The sequence below is a fragment of the Lutra lutra genome, chromosome 7 (assembly GCF_902655055.1).
Source record: "Lutra lutra chromosome 7, mLutLut1.2, whole genome shotgun sequence".
In the NCBI taxonomy this organism is placed as follows: domain Eukaryota; kingdom Metazoa; phylum Chordata; class Mammalia; order Carnivora; family Mustelidae; genus Lutra; species Lutra lutra.
This window is the reverse complement of record NC_062284.1, coordinates 63,233,264-63,245,356: the sequence shown is the minus strand read 5'-3', so window position 1 is coordinate 63,245,356 and position 12,093 is coordinate 63,233,264. Positions and strand designations below refer to the sequence as shown.

The window sequence follows — 12,093 nt, the reverse complement described above, 5'->3', positions numbered from 1 at the left end:
AGGAAATAAATAAAAAGAAATATGGCTTAAATGCACCTTATTTCTCCTTTATCATCTTCAAATATCGGTGACTACGTTACCGGTTTCCTGTTGGTTTTGAGGATTTCTCCCTTTGTGTGCCCTCCTGGAGAAGGCCGGCATCTGTGCTTTTTCCAACGGGAGTGGTTTTCTGATTGTAGTGGGCCAGTAGTGCCCGGTTCTAAGAGATCCAAAGAATTCAGAGGAGAATTCAAGCTGCTGTGTTAACTACACATTTAGCTATATAGTCAGAGGACTATAAAGCCAACCCAAACCTACAGAGAAGGATAGAAATTACAGGTTGCTTCCACAGGGACCATATGAGAAAATCAAAGATGGGAGTTTAGAAAGAGTGTGAACTCTGGGGCAAGGCACGCCTGGGTCTGAGTCCCACAAACTAGTCGTGGTCTTAGACACGTCCTGTAACTCCACCAAGACCTAGTTTCCTCTTTTGTAAAATGGGGTTAATAGAAACGTTCCTCATGGAATTGCTCTTAGCTTTAGAGATAATGTTGGTGGAATGCTTTGCACAGGGTAGGCTCTTAGGAAATGGCAGTTAGGATTTTGGCTTTGTGTTAAGAATGATGTGATGGACTCTGACATCCCACCGGTGCCCCTGGGAGTGCTGTTGGCAGTGGTCCACACCCAGTGACTGCTCGAGGCAGGGGTGTAAAAGGTCTGGCTATTTTGGCTCAACTTACAACAACTTTGGAGGGCCATTCTAACTCCAGAGCTCCCCACGGATCAGCCAGGTCGACACCAGGCCTGCATCATAGCTCGGCTTCTCCCTCTGCCTACTCCAGCCTCCCTCCACTCTTTTCCATGGGTGTTGATCCCAAGAGCACTTCTGGAACATGTCGTGCATGCTAAACTTTCTTCCAGAGTCTCTACTTCCTGAGGAACCTGACCTGTGACAAGGGCTAAGGCGGGTATCCTCAGATCTCGTGTTATGAACCATCCACTGGGCTCAGGAGATGAAGCCTGAAGCCGATCCTGTGGCACCTTAGCCAGGTGTCAGGAAATATTTCAGAAAGACAGGCAAAGCATCAGAAAAACTGTATGGGAAGGAGGAAGTCCCAAGACACATGGACTTTGCCGTAGGAAGGCATTTGATAATTTCCAGAAGTTAGAAACACCCTGAATCTATTCCATCTGAACCCAGCAGCCTGAAAATATTTTCTAGCATCAAACTCCCTAAAAAGAACTTGGCTATGACATTCACATCAATATAATTAAGCAGATGTAACGATTAGCCTTTTCCCAGTATTGAACTTTTAATTCCCTTTCTGATGGCAAGGACCCAGCTAGAGACCTTCCTGGAAGGAGACCCAAGTTTTCCTTTCTAATGACTGTGGCTTAAACACTGATTTTGGAACTGGGCTCTATTGTAGGCTCCTTTCCGGTGCCCAGTGGCATTTAGGCTGGGAGTTCCCTCTCCCACTCAAGTACAGCCTATGGGAGTTAGAATCAGAAAACTAGACAAAAGCTAATAATAGCTGGGAGATCAGTCCTGCAATGAGTTTCCAGGGTTAAATGAGACTCTGCTCTGGACAGGGACTCCAGCTCCAGGAACAGTCTCAGACCAATATGGTCCTCCTCTGTTCTTCCCTACCCTGATCTCAGTGGCTGTTAGGGGTTGACCCAGGAAGGGGAAGCTATCAGCCTGGTCCTATCATGTAGTAGTGGACCAATAATTACTTCCTGAGGATCACGTACAAGGCACGGAGCTGAGACGGCGAACACTGCGTGCCACGCTCCGTCTCTCCTGGTATTGGGGAGGAATGTGGACCTGAAGGTGAGAGGGGCAGCAGTAGGGCAGGACAGTCATACAAAGTGTGAGTGCCATGAGATGAGAGCAAAGATGACTTTTTTCCAATTCACTATTTTGTGTCTCTAAGTCCCCCATCTCTGCAACCCTGAGAGTGATCAAGCAATGCTCAGCCCAAGGGAAGCCCTCAGTAGATCTATGCTGAGCTGAGTGTTTGTCCCAGTGGCTTGTCATCCACTGTGTGGTCTGCAAATTACTCAAGATTCAGTTTGCAGCAGATTTTGCAGTGCAAGATTTTCTTCAGCAGCAACATCTCGACCAGTGTTGCCATGCAGACCTCAGGGGACCCTTGGTCTCAGTGTTGGTGGCCTTGCTGTAGGGAGGTACAGAGATGACAGGGAGCTGTCAGAGGCCTCGGGGGTATGCTGGGCTCCGGGCTCCTGCCTCCCCTGCTCTCTCTCCTGCTCTTCAGGCTGAAAAACGGTAGAGGGGAAGCAACATACTTCCAGAAGTCTTGCTTCCTCTGTTTGTTTTTTCCTTCATACCACAAGCCCTGGACCGTGTTTTCACCTGATGCCCTGGGGATCTGGTCCTCTCTCAGTGCATGTTAGCAGATACATTTCCAAGCCCGAGAATTATTTATAGACCAAGAGGCACCTGTTGCTGTTCAGCCCCTGAATTATGACATCTGGGAGAACCCTCAGGAAACTAACGAGTTCATGGACCCAGAGGCACTTGCCTCAGCACACCCTTCTCTTCTACCTTAGCAGGTTCAGAGGCTCTGCCTCTGGGTAAATTTAGGACAGTGAAGGATGAGGTTGGAAGGGACACTTGGTCAGCTCCTTCCCATCTCTGTCATTCCCTATCCCTTCCTTATTGGACAGTTGAGTTACTCTTATATACAGGGCTGTGCAAATAAAAGAGCCAGACTGTCTCCTGGAACCCCTTGCAAATAGAAATTCAGAAATCCCACTACCACTCTGGTTATAGCCAGGGAAACGGGGGCTTGGAGGGGAGTGGGAGGTAGTCTCAGGACCCACCCTGAGAAGATTCTGCAGCGGTCTTCACTGGGTGAGGCCAGAGATGTGCACTGGATGATCTGATAGGATTTTTCCTTTGCTCACAGCGGAATAGAAAATGCCCAGACTAGAGCAAGATAATAGTTTCACACAATGGCCTTCACTGTCTTAGACCTGCTAGAGGCGGTTTCTGGAATTGAATGAATTCTATTTAGTTACTCTTTCCATTTACTTTGAGCAACAGCCTCGAGTTTTTTAAATTAATTAAACTAGCAATAAATGTGTTAAACCTCTACCTTCTACAGCTACATGTTTAGCTTTTTCTCTGTTGAACTTTTTTTATCCTCATTGAAGAGAACATGGGCTTGGAGTGTGATTACTCTGGTCAACTAATAACAGAATCAGAGACTTGGGGCACATAAGGGGATGTGGGATCATTTAGACAGAGGGAAACTGAGGCTCAGAGAGGAAAATGACTTGCCCAAGAATGTGCCTTTCCTTTCTCCCATCACTCCGCCTCCCCATCTCCCTGGTCTATGCTCAACACAGAAGACTTGCCTTCTTGGCGTGGAATGACCTCTCCGGGGCACACATTCTATACCCACCCATTTCCCCACCCCCGATGGGAGACCAGCTGGATCCTGTCCTGGAAAAGAGAGAGGAGAGGGGAGGCAGGTCACGCACCGAGATGGAAGTCTGACTGAGAAGCCAGAGAGAAGGGAGCAGCAGGCAGAGGTCTGGGGCAGCTCCCAACCCACCTCCTAGATAAGAGACCCTAGAGGCCAGGAGGGAAAAGGTTCAGAAACAGACTCCCTACCAATGACAGCAAAACTGGAGCGGGAAGGAACTTGTTCTCTGAATCAGGTTTGAGGGTAACTGCTGGCGTTACTTTGTGATGATCTAGTTCATGGCAAAAGCGCAGTGAGTTTTGAGCTACTTAGCCATCGAAAGTAAATGGTAATTGGGGGCTTGAACTTTCCAGCCGGAATTGGGCAGCTGCCCACTGTCATAAAAGGCAGAATTTGAAAACCTGGCAGGAAGGAGCAGAGCTCTCTGGGGTACTTCTTTTGCAAGCCTAATGCTCTGAAGTCGGTACTGTTGTGTGTGACATGGTGAGGGCAGAACGCAAGTGAGAACTTGGCTGTCCGAGCTGGGCTGCGGTGGAATTCAAATGTCTGCGTTTCCTCCCTCATCCTTGCGGTCTATGCTCCCAGAGCAGCTCGGGACCAGCAGGTGCTGGACAGGGATGGATCAGGTCTACTGGTCCACAACCAGCAGCAGCATCCCCTGGGAACATTGTTAGAGACACACATTGTAGGGTCTGGCCCAGACCCACCAAACCAGCGGCCCTAGGACAGCGGCCCCACATTCTGTTTTAACAGCACTCGGGGTGATGCAGGCTGAAGTTTGAGAACCTGGTCCAGGGCACAGTGTGGTTCTGAATGCATTGCTTGTCAAGGAAACTCTGCTTTGAAGTGAGCTGTCCATCTGCCTCCTAGCTTGCCCCCACCCGCATCCCCTCTACCTAGAGGCAGCCGCTGCTGGGAGATCTAGGTTTTATCGTGTTGCTCTCCCAGGCCTCAGCATGTGTACAGTAACTGTCTCTCTGCCATCTGTTTGGCCCCTGACCCCAGCTGTCTCCGTCCTCTCCCATGACTCTCAGTTGTGTTGTGCCAGCGAGATTGTTTCCACTTGGTGCTAGGAAGGGAGGCACTCAGAGAGGTGGGCCCCCCCTGCAGGACCACAGACAGGCAGGCCCTGGCACCTGGCCTCAGAGCTCTCATTACTCCAATGAGGGGTTTTTCAAGGGGGACCCTGGCCATCCTTCTCAAGAGAGGCAATGAGCATACCCTGTCTGTCCCAGCTGCAAGTACCAGTGGCTTTGAGTGGCAGAATGAGCTTTGGCGAACGCGGGGCTCCAATCAGAGAACTGTGGGCTCTGCTTGTCCATCCTTCCCCTTTTATGTGCCAGGCAGACCCCTGAGGATTCCACCTAGAAGAGTCTGAGACAAGAGTTAGCTCCCCTGGCTTTAACACCAGAGAGAACCAGTTATGTTTTTTGAGATAGACAGAGGCTCTGGGTTAATTTAATGAAATACCTTTTGCCAAATGTTTTTCTCTTTTTACTCTAATTAATGCCAGGGCATTAAAGGGGACAGTGGCTGTTGGAATTGTGTTGTATCTCATCCCCCACCGCTCTCAGCTCCTCCTTCCCAAGCATTAGGAACGTGTCAAGAGCCGGTCATAAGCTCTGCCTTTGTCTCCATGGCACAGAATAGAAGCTGTCAGGCCCCTGGGGGATTTGGGTTGATGGCATATATTTGATATTTTCTACCCTTCTTCCAACCTAGTCTTAGGGAAGTAGCTTTGGAGTATGGAGAAGACACAAATCCGTGCTTTGAGAGCCTTGTGGGGCAGACTTCCAAAATGGTGGCCATCCCCATCAGTCAGGGTACATTCCATGGCCAGAACCCACGGGAGTGTTCTTCTCTTCTGTCTTCTGTTCCATGAGTGCAGTGGATCATTGCTAAGACCTCCTCATGTTCAAGTTCATTCAGCCTAAAGAAAAAACATCACAGGAAGCAGAGGAATTTGGTCGAAAAAATACACAGGGTTTTTATGTATATCTTGTCTCTTATTTTAAGCCTCACAATAATCCTTGGAGAGATGTAGTATTAACCTTGTTTCATAGATAAAGAAATGGAAGTTCGGAGAGATCAGGGGACAGGTCTGAGGTCACAAGCTGAGAAGCGACAGAGCAGGGCCCTGACTCTAAGCCTGGGGCTCATCCCCACGTGCCTCCATCTTCCCAGAGCCTTTCCCCTCTCTGCTCCCTTTGCCTCCATCTTGGCTTCTAGGGAACATGAGTGACCTGAGAGAATAGTTGAAAAGGAGACTGCACTAGGACTCAAAAATCCTGGCCTCTTTCATTTACAGGCTGTGTCCATCTCAGAATCCATCGTGTTTGTTGGTACAGGCAGATAAACAGTTTTCTGCTGAGAGGGAGGGAAATTGAAGGAATAGCTACAGGGTTAGAAGAACCAGTTAGACTGCTGAGCTGGCCATATTGCTGATCCCGGCCATCCAGGCCCCCTCCCTACAGCCCCAGAAATGCCCAGATTTGCCAAATAGCATGTGCATTTGCCCTTTGCAAAAGAGAAGGAGCAGGGAGGCAACAAAATAAGTTGTTAGTCTATCTTTAGGGTTGGGGGCAAGGAGAGGTCTGTCTGCCTGAAAATGCTGGGCTTTCTTTACGAGTGATCTGAAGCAACATTTTATGAGAGGCACGGAGTGTGTGTGTCAGAGAGAATATGAGCTTCACAGAGTACAAAAATACAAAGTACTGAGTTTTCCCTAAACAAGCCTGGCTGAGTTTTCAGTAATTCTGCAGCTGTGACATGACTAGTCCACTGAGATACTCGGTGCTGGCTGGAAAAATACAACAGAAGTGCACTCCGTCGATAGCAAGAAACAGGGAGACTTTTAAGAGTCCCATGACTTATGAGACTGGCCTCGGTCTGGGAAAGATAGACAAATTTGCTTTTTTTCAGGCCCAGCTCTGAGTTTTTTCCTTCCCAGGAACTTCACTGGGCCCAGGGAACCCGCAGAGGCATGAGGGCGCCTTGCCCCTTGCAGCTTCACCACTGGTACCTCATGGGAAGTCCAGCCTTCCCATGAGCCCCACTCTTCTGGAATGGACAGCAGCAGCTTTGAAGGCTCTGCTCAGAGGGTCTTAATTGATCTTGTTGAGTCTGGTTTGGCCGTCTGTGCTGCTTGAGCACTCGTCCTCCCTCCCATGACATTTGCTTGCACACAATGACCTCCATGCTCCAGACTGAATGTGTGTCCTCCCTCCCCCCACCCCACAAGCCATACCATGTGGCACTGAGCTCAGCTGTTTTCTGACCCCAGCAAGGACTGCCAGTAGGACTCCCTGAGGCACCATGCCTGGGATCTGAACCTACAGATATCTCTTTGTATCATAAAAATCACCCCCACTCCCTCAGTTTGCATGTCAAATGGGGGGAGGTGGTGTTGGGGCAGGAAGTTGCTACCTTTAGTAAGAACTAGGTGAGGCCAGTGGCTACAGGAGTCAGGGTGAGCTCTATTCTCTCCTTCTAAAGTCTGACTTCTCTCCACTTGGGGTCTGGCCACTCCCCCGGGGCCCCATCGCCACCTGGCTCCCCTGGCCGCATGGCTCAGACCCTTTGGCCTGGATCCCTAGTACCTGCCTGGACCCTATCCTTCCCGGCCTCCCTGCCGAGTCCAGGCTTCTGTCTCCTCTAGATTAAGGAGCCGAGAGCATGCCTGGTCAGGCTCACCTATGACTCTGCTGCATCTGGGGGGACCTGCTGCAAAGACGGTATGGCTTCCTTGCTCCCGGGAATGAGCTACTCCATCTTCTCCCAGAGGGAGCTTGGCGGCTCTTCTAGCTGCAGCCTCAGCAGTTCCTGGACAGATTTTGTGGGTTTACGACTAAGCAAGAAAAGTGGACTCCTGAGCCAGGAGCTCAGCAAGAGTTCCCTCCCTTCAAAGAAAAATGTAAATTAGTGTGGAAGGTGCTGAGGTTAAGAAATCTGTGCCCCTCCCCCCCCCCACCGCTATTGGCACACGGGCCCCTTCTCTTCCTGCCTCAGAAAGCTGGGCTGGGTGTAGCGTGTGAACACAGGGGCAGGACCGTTCCCCGGGCATTGATTCACACTTCCTGGCTCAGCTTATTCATGCCATCGCCCCGAGAAGAGGAGCTACATGGCCGTTTCTCTGGGATGTTCAAGTGCATTCCCCCTCCTCTGCTCCTGAACCTGGCAGCCATGGGTGCACACATGCGTTCAGAGGACACTGATAAAGAAGGCAGGCTTTCTCTGGCTTCTAAGAAATTTAAATATAAAGCTGAGCCAGAACAGAGGCTGGGATGCCATCCCACCCCTGCTGCTGCATCCTTCCCTTCCAGGTCCCTGAGGAGATTTGTTTAGCCCTTGCCCTCTCCTCTAGGCACCCTCTCCTTGCCGTGGCATCCTGACACCCGCCGGGCTCTTGTGCTCTTGGACTGCAGGTGCCCACTGCCTACTACCCTCCCTCTCACGTCCACCTTCTCTAAGGGCCCATGAAACTGTGGCCATTTCCTTTTTAACAGCACGTAGCCCAGGGACCGGGAAAGTTGTGATTGCTCTTGGCCTCTTCAAGACTCATGTAGTTTTCACTTAAAATCTGCCTACCTCACGGGTAAGCTGATTAAATGAGGCGAGACCTAATGAGTGGGGACCTTTCTACGCATTAGCCGCTCTGATCAGGATGGGCGATGCCTGAGTCCCTGGGACTGACCCCACGATGGGCTAAAATAAAGCTGCACTCCTGGCCAGTGTTATTGATTATGAGGCAGAAAATGCAATTAACCTTGAATAGTTTAGGTCACTGGCCCATGCCTGCTTACTGCTTGCTGCCTCAGTCTCCTTCCTAAACAACAGAGAACCAGAGCCTGGAGCTCCAGGGAGGAGCGAGAATATGAATTCTCCCAACCTCAGAGCTGCAGAGTGAGTCTAAAGAGTCCGTCCATCGCTCTGCACACCATACAGAGAGAGTAAAGGGATTGCATGTAGATGCACTATTATTTTCAAATACTACTAGCTACTATTTTCCAATAGGTCCTATTGTGGTTCACAAAATATAAGTTTATTTTTTAAGTGGATGCTTAGTAAGTTATTTTGACCCAGGGGTATCTTTGGCAAGAGAATAACCTCAGAGGGTTCACTGGATTCAGGTGCTCTGCCGCAGCTCACTCGTCCTGAAGATAAGCATCCTCAGGCTTGGAACCCTGGCCTGGTGATGAAACAGTAGTCGCCTATCAACCCAAGTGCCCGTCTCTCCAGAGGAATCAGTGGCACAACACTCCTCACACAACACAGGGTTTAGCATGTGGCGTCAGAGCAACTGTAGGCAATGGGAAAAGAAGACAGTACTCCCTGGACTTTGCGTCCCACTGAAAGACAAGATTCGGCTGCCACAGAATATTCCAGAAAGCCCTAGACATCGTGCAGGGAGACCATGGATAGAGAATCCTTGGACACTGCCGGCTGGCTTCTGAAAGTACAAGGACAGGAAGTTTAAAATTCCTGAACTTGTCCCTGCCAATGGCTTCTTGTAGGGAGGCTGCTGTGATGGTTCGGCTGACTGAGACCCGCCCCCCCGCACCCTGTGCCCAAAGGCTGCCTCAGGCCTCTCCACCAGCCCCTGGCAAGAGTGGGTTACAACCCTCTGTGAAGGGTGCCACGGCAGTGCTCTGAGTTGATTCTGCCTTTGTGTTTCTGCTTGGAATTTAAACTTGATGGACTTCTGCCATAAGGAGGCACTCTCTTTCTGCCTCTCTCCCCATTCCCCTCACCTCCCACCCAGCCAGAGAAACAGCAAATGAAGATGCTTCTCTTCATTAGTCTCTTAAGAGCCTTGTAGCTCAAAACCATGCCTCTACCACCGGTAGATGGACCTGAGGGAACTATGACTTCATGGTGGGGATCATCAGTTTCACCAGATGCTGAAAAGTAGCAAGAAAAAGATCCTTTTCTATTGATATAAGGGGAGTATAATGGAATTTTTTTTTCACAACAATCTGATGAGAAAAGCCATGTTTTCTTTTTCTTCCTGTGAAGTGGGAGAACTCTGAGTTTGGATCTATCGAATATAAAGTTCAAAGCCAGCTTAGGTCCCTATGAGTGTATCCGAGCTGCCAGCTCCTGAAAATGAAAAGTATTTTTATGGAATATATTCATATTTTTATTCATAAAAAATATTTTTATGGAAGACATGATTCTCATTGAAAGTTCTTGTGATTTATCTCCCACAAGCACATGTTCCCCATGGCTACCCCAGGCTCCTGCTAATACAGTTGTTGTAGGGATGGAAGTGAACTATGTCAGCCAGGAAAACTCACCCTACTGATCACCATGAAGTAGCCCCCTCGATACAAGGCAAAATTTTTAGAGAAAAATATTCACAATATGCAACTGGTTCTTAATATTCCAGTCCAGTAGCTGGGGGGGGGGGGGGAGATAATAATACAGGACATGCCGCATGGGATAGAGTTAAACATATTTCCTCTGCTCCCGGAAGAACCTTACAGAAGAGTTTAAGCTCTTCCCACACTCTGGGGTATCAGTGAGGAAATAGTTGGCAGTCCCTGCCCAAAGAGACCGTTGTTGATGAAGTCTTTTGCAAAACCTGCCCCGAAGTCCCTGCGTGGTTTGTAACAAGTCTGCCCCGAGAGTAGCTCTTTCTGGTGGGAGATCAAAGGGTGTAAGGATAGGGGCAGCTGCCTTGGGGTTGTGCTGAGAGGGAGCATGGGGCCAGCAGGAGAGGAAGGCGGGTGCCCTCATGGCACTGCTTCCCTTACTTGAGCTGCCTATTCACTCATCCTTCTAATCCTGCAAGGAAAGCTTCTTAAGATATTTGCTGAGAGATCAGCTGTCCTGCCCTAGTTCTCCTTGGAAAGTATAGGGTGCTCCAGCCGACAGGGAAGTGGTGAGGTGTAAACCTTTTGTGGAGGTCGGAAAGGTCTGCCCATTCTTGGAGCAGCACCAGGCCCTTAGGCCTTCACAAGGGTGAGATATGTTGGATTTTAGAAGTCAGCCTTGCTTTTGGATGCAAATGAGACACAGTCCCCACCCCCCCAGGAGATCATCTCCACTGAGCTGCAGAGACCACAGGGGAGAGGCCCAGAGACTGCCATCTTGCAGAGCTCCAGATAACTCTGACGGCTTTCCGCAAGCCGTCCTCCTTCCAGCTCATCCCAAATACCGATGCTGGTCTCTGAAGGAGAAGATAAAGGTTTAGAAATGGCCTAATTTCCTAATTTTTGAAAACTTTTGGCCAACCCTCCACCTTCTATCCCTTCAGTTGTTTGCTTATTTAGTGACTAATTGTTGAGGACCCAGCTGCGGTAGGCCAGGGCCCATGCTAAGTTCTGCGGGAGGGCTCCTGCCTATATGAAAATTACAGTGTAGAAAGGGAGCCGGCAGGAAAAAAAACCAAGTAAACAAATCAACAAGATAACTACAGACCTTTGTAAGTCCCAGGAAGGGAATAAACAGGATAAAAGGATCATAATTGGGAGGGGCCTTTCTGTAGGGGAAAGACCTCTGCAGAGAGGACATTTGAGCTGAGACCTCGAGAGAAGGTGTGGCCCCCCAGAAGAGCTGCATGAGGGGCGGTTCAGGCAGAGGGCGTACACAGACCCCAGGAGCCGAAAGCTTTGAGGCATGAGGGAGAGATGCCATGGCGAGGGAGCCGTGAGGATAATGATTCGGGAGGAGTTCATGGGAGGCATGAGCTAGGGTGTATAGAGCCTTGGAGGCCATGGTTGGAGTTTAGGTTTTATTCTGAAAGCAATGGGAAGCCATTGACAGTCTTGAGCAAGAGCGGTGACCTAATTAAAGATCACTGTGTGTTCATGGCCACATTGTTTGTAATAGCAGATTAGAAAGGAGTTCCCTGAATACGGAGCTGGGTAAGTAGTGTGGGTTCATCCTAGTGTCTGCAGCTTTTAAAAACCACGCGGCCTGTCTGTATGTACTGCCAGGGAAGGATTCGCAAGGGATGCTAAGGAGGAAAAAAACAAGAAATAGAATACAGCATAAACTATGTTGCCACTGTATTTTAAAAAGTGATGTATCTGTAAATAGGCTTGCTCGTGTATACAGCCACATTAGGGATCCACAAGGAGCTGGTCATGGGTTGCTTCTGGGGAGGGGAACTGAGGCACAGGGTGACCAGGGTGGAGGGGAGACTACTCTTCCTAGTGTATCCTTTCGTACGTTCGAATACATCCATATGCCTGTGTTACATATTCAGCAATAAAATGTCCCATGTCTAAATCATGGTCACATTGTTTGCTGTGGGGATAGAGGGTGTTGAGAGATGGTGGTGGCTTGACCTTGGGGTTGGTAATGGGGAGGAGACAAGTGGGTGGATTCAGGATCTACGTTAGAGGCAAGGCCTGCTGGCCTCAGTGTGTCCCACACTGACTTGCCCCGCTCCTGCGAGTTCTGAAAGCTTCATGCATTTGAGATTGGAACTGGGCTTACCTGACTCTCCTCTGACTTCTGTGACATCTTTGTGGAATGAAGCATTCTTGGGCTCCTTCTGGGTGCAAAAAGCCTTGGAACTCGAGACTGTCTAATGCATTACAATATGGAGGACGCAGTTACAGACACGTGCCCTCTTCATACCCTCATCCAACTTACAGACGATTTTTTTAACTAATCTCTAGGCCCAGTGTCGGGCTTGAACTCACGACCC

The 12,093-nt window shown here is 49.5% G+C and overlaps 1 protein-coding gene across 6 annotated transcripts in view; it reads left to right on the top strand.

The window, feature by feature from the left end:
• The window catches only part of FRMD5 (FERM domain containing 5), a 311,916-nt gene that overhangs the window by 254,432 nt on the left and 45,391 nt on the right, over positions 1-12,093 (top strand). The gene's annotated exons all lie outside the window — the stretch shown is intronic.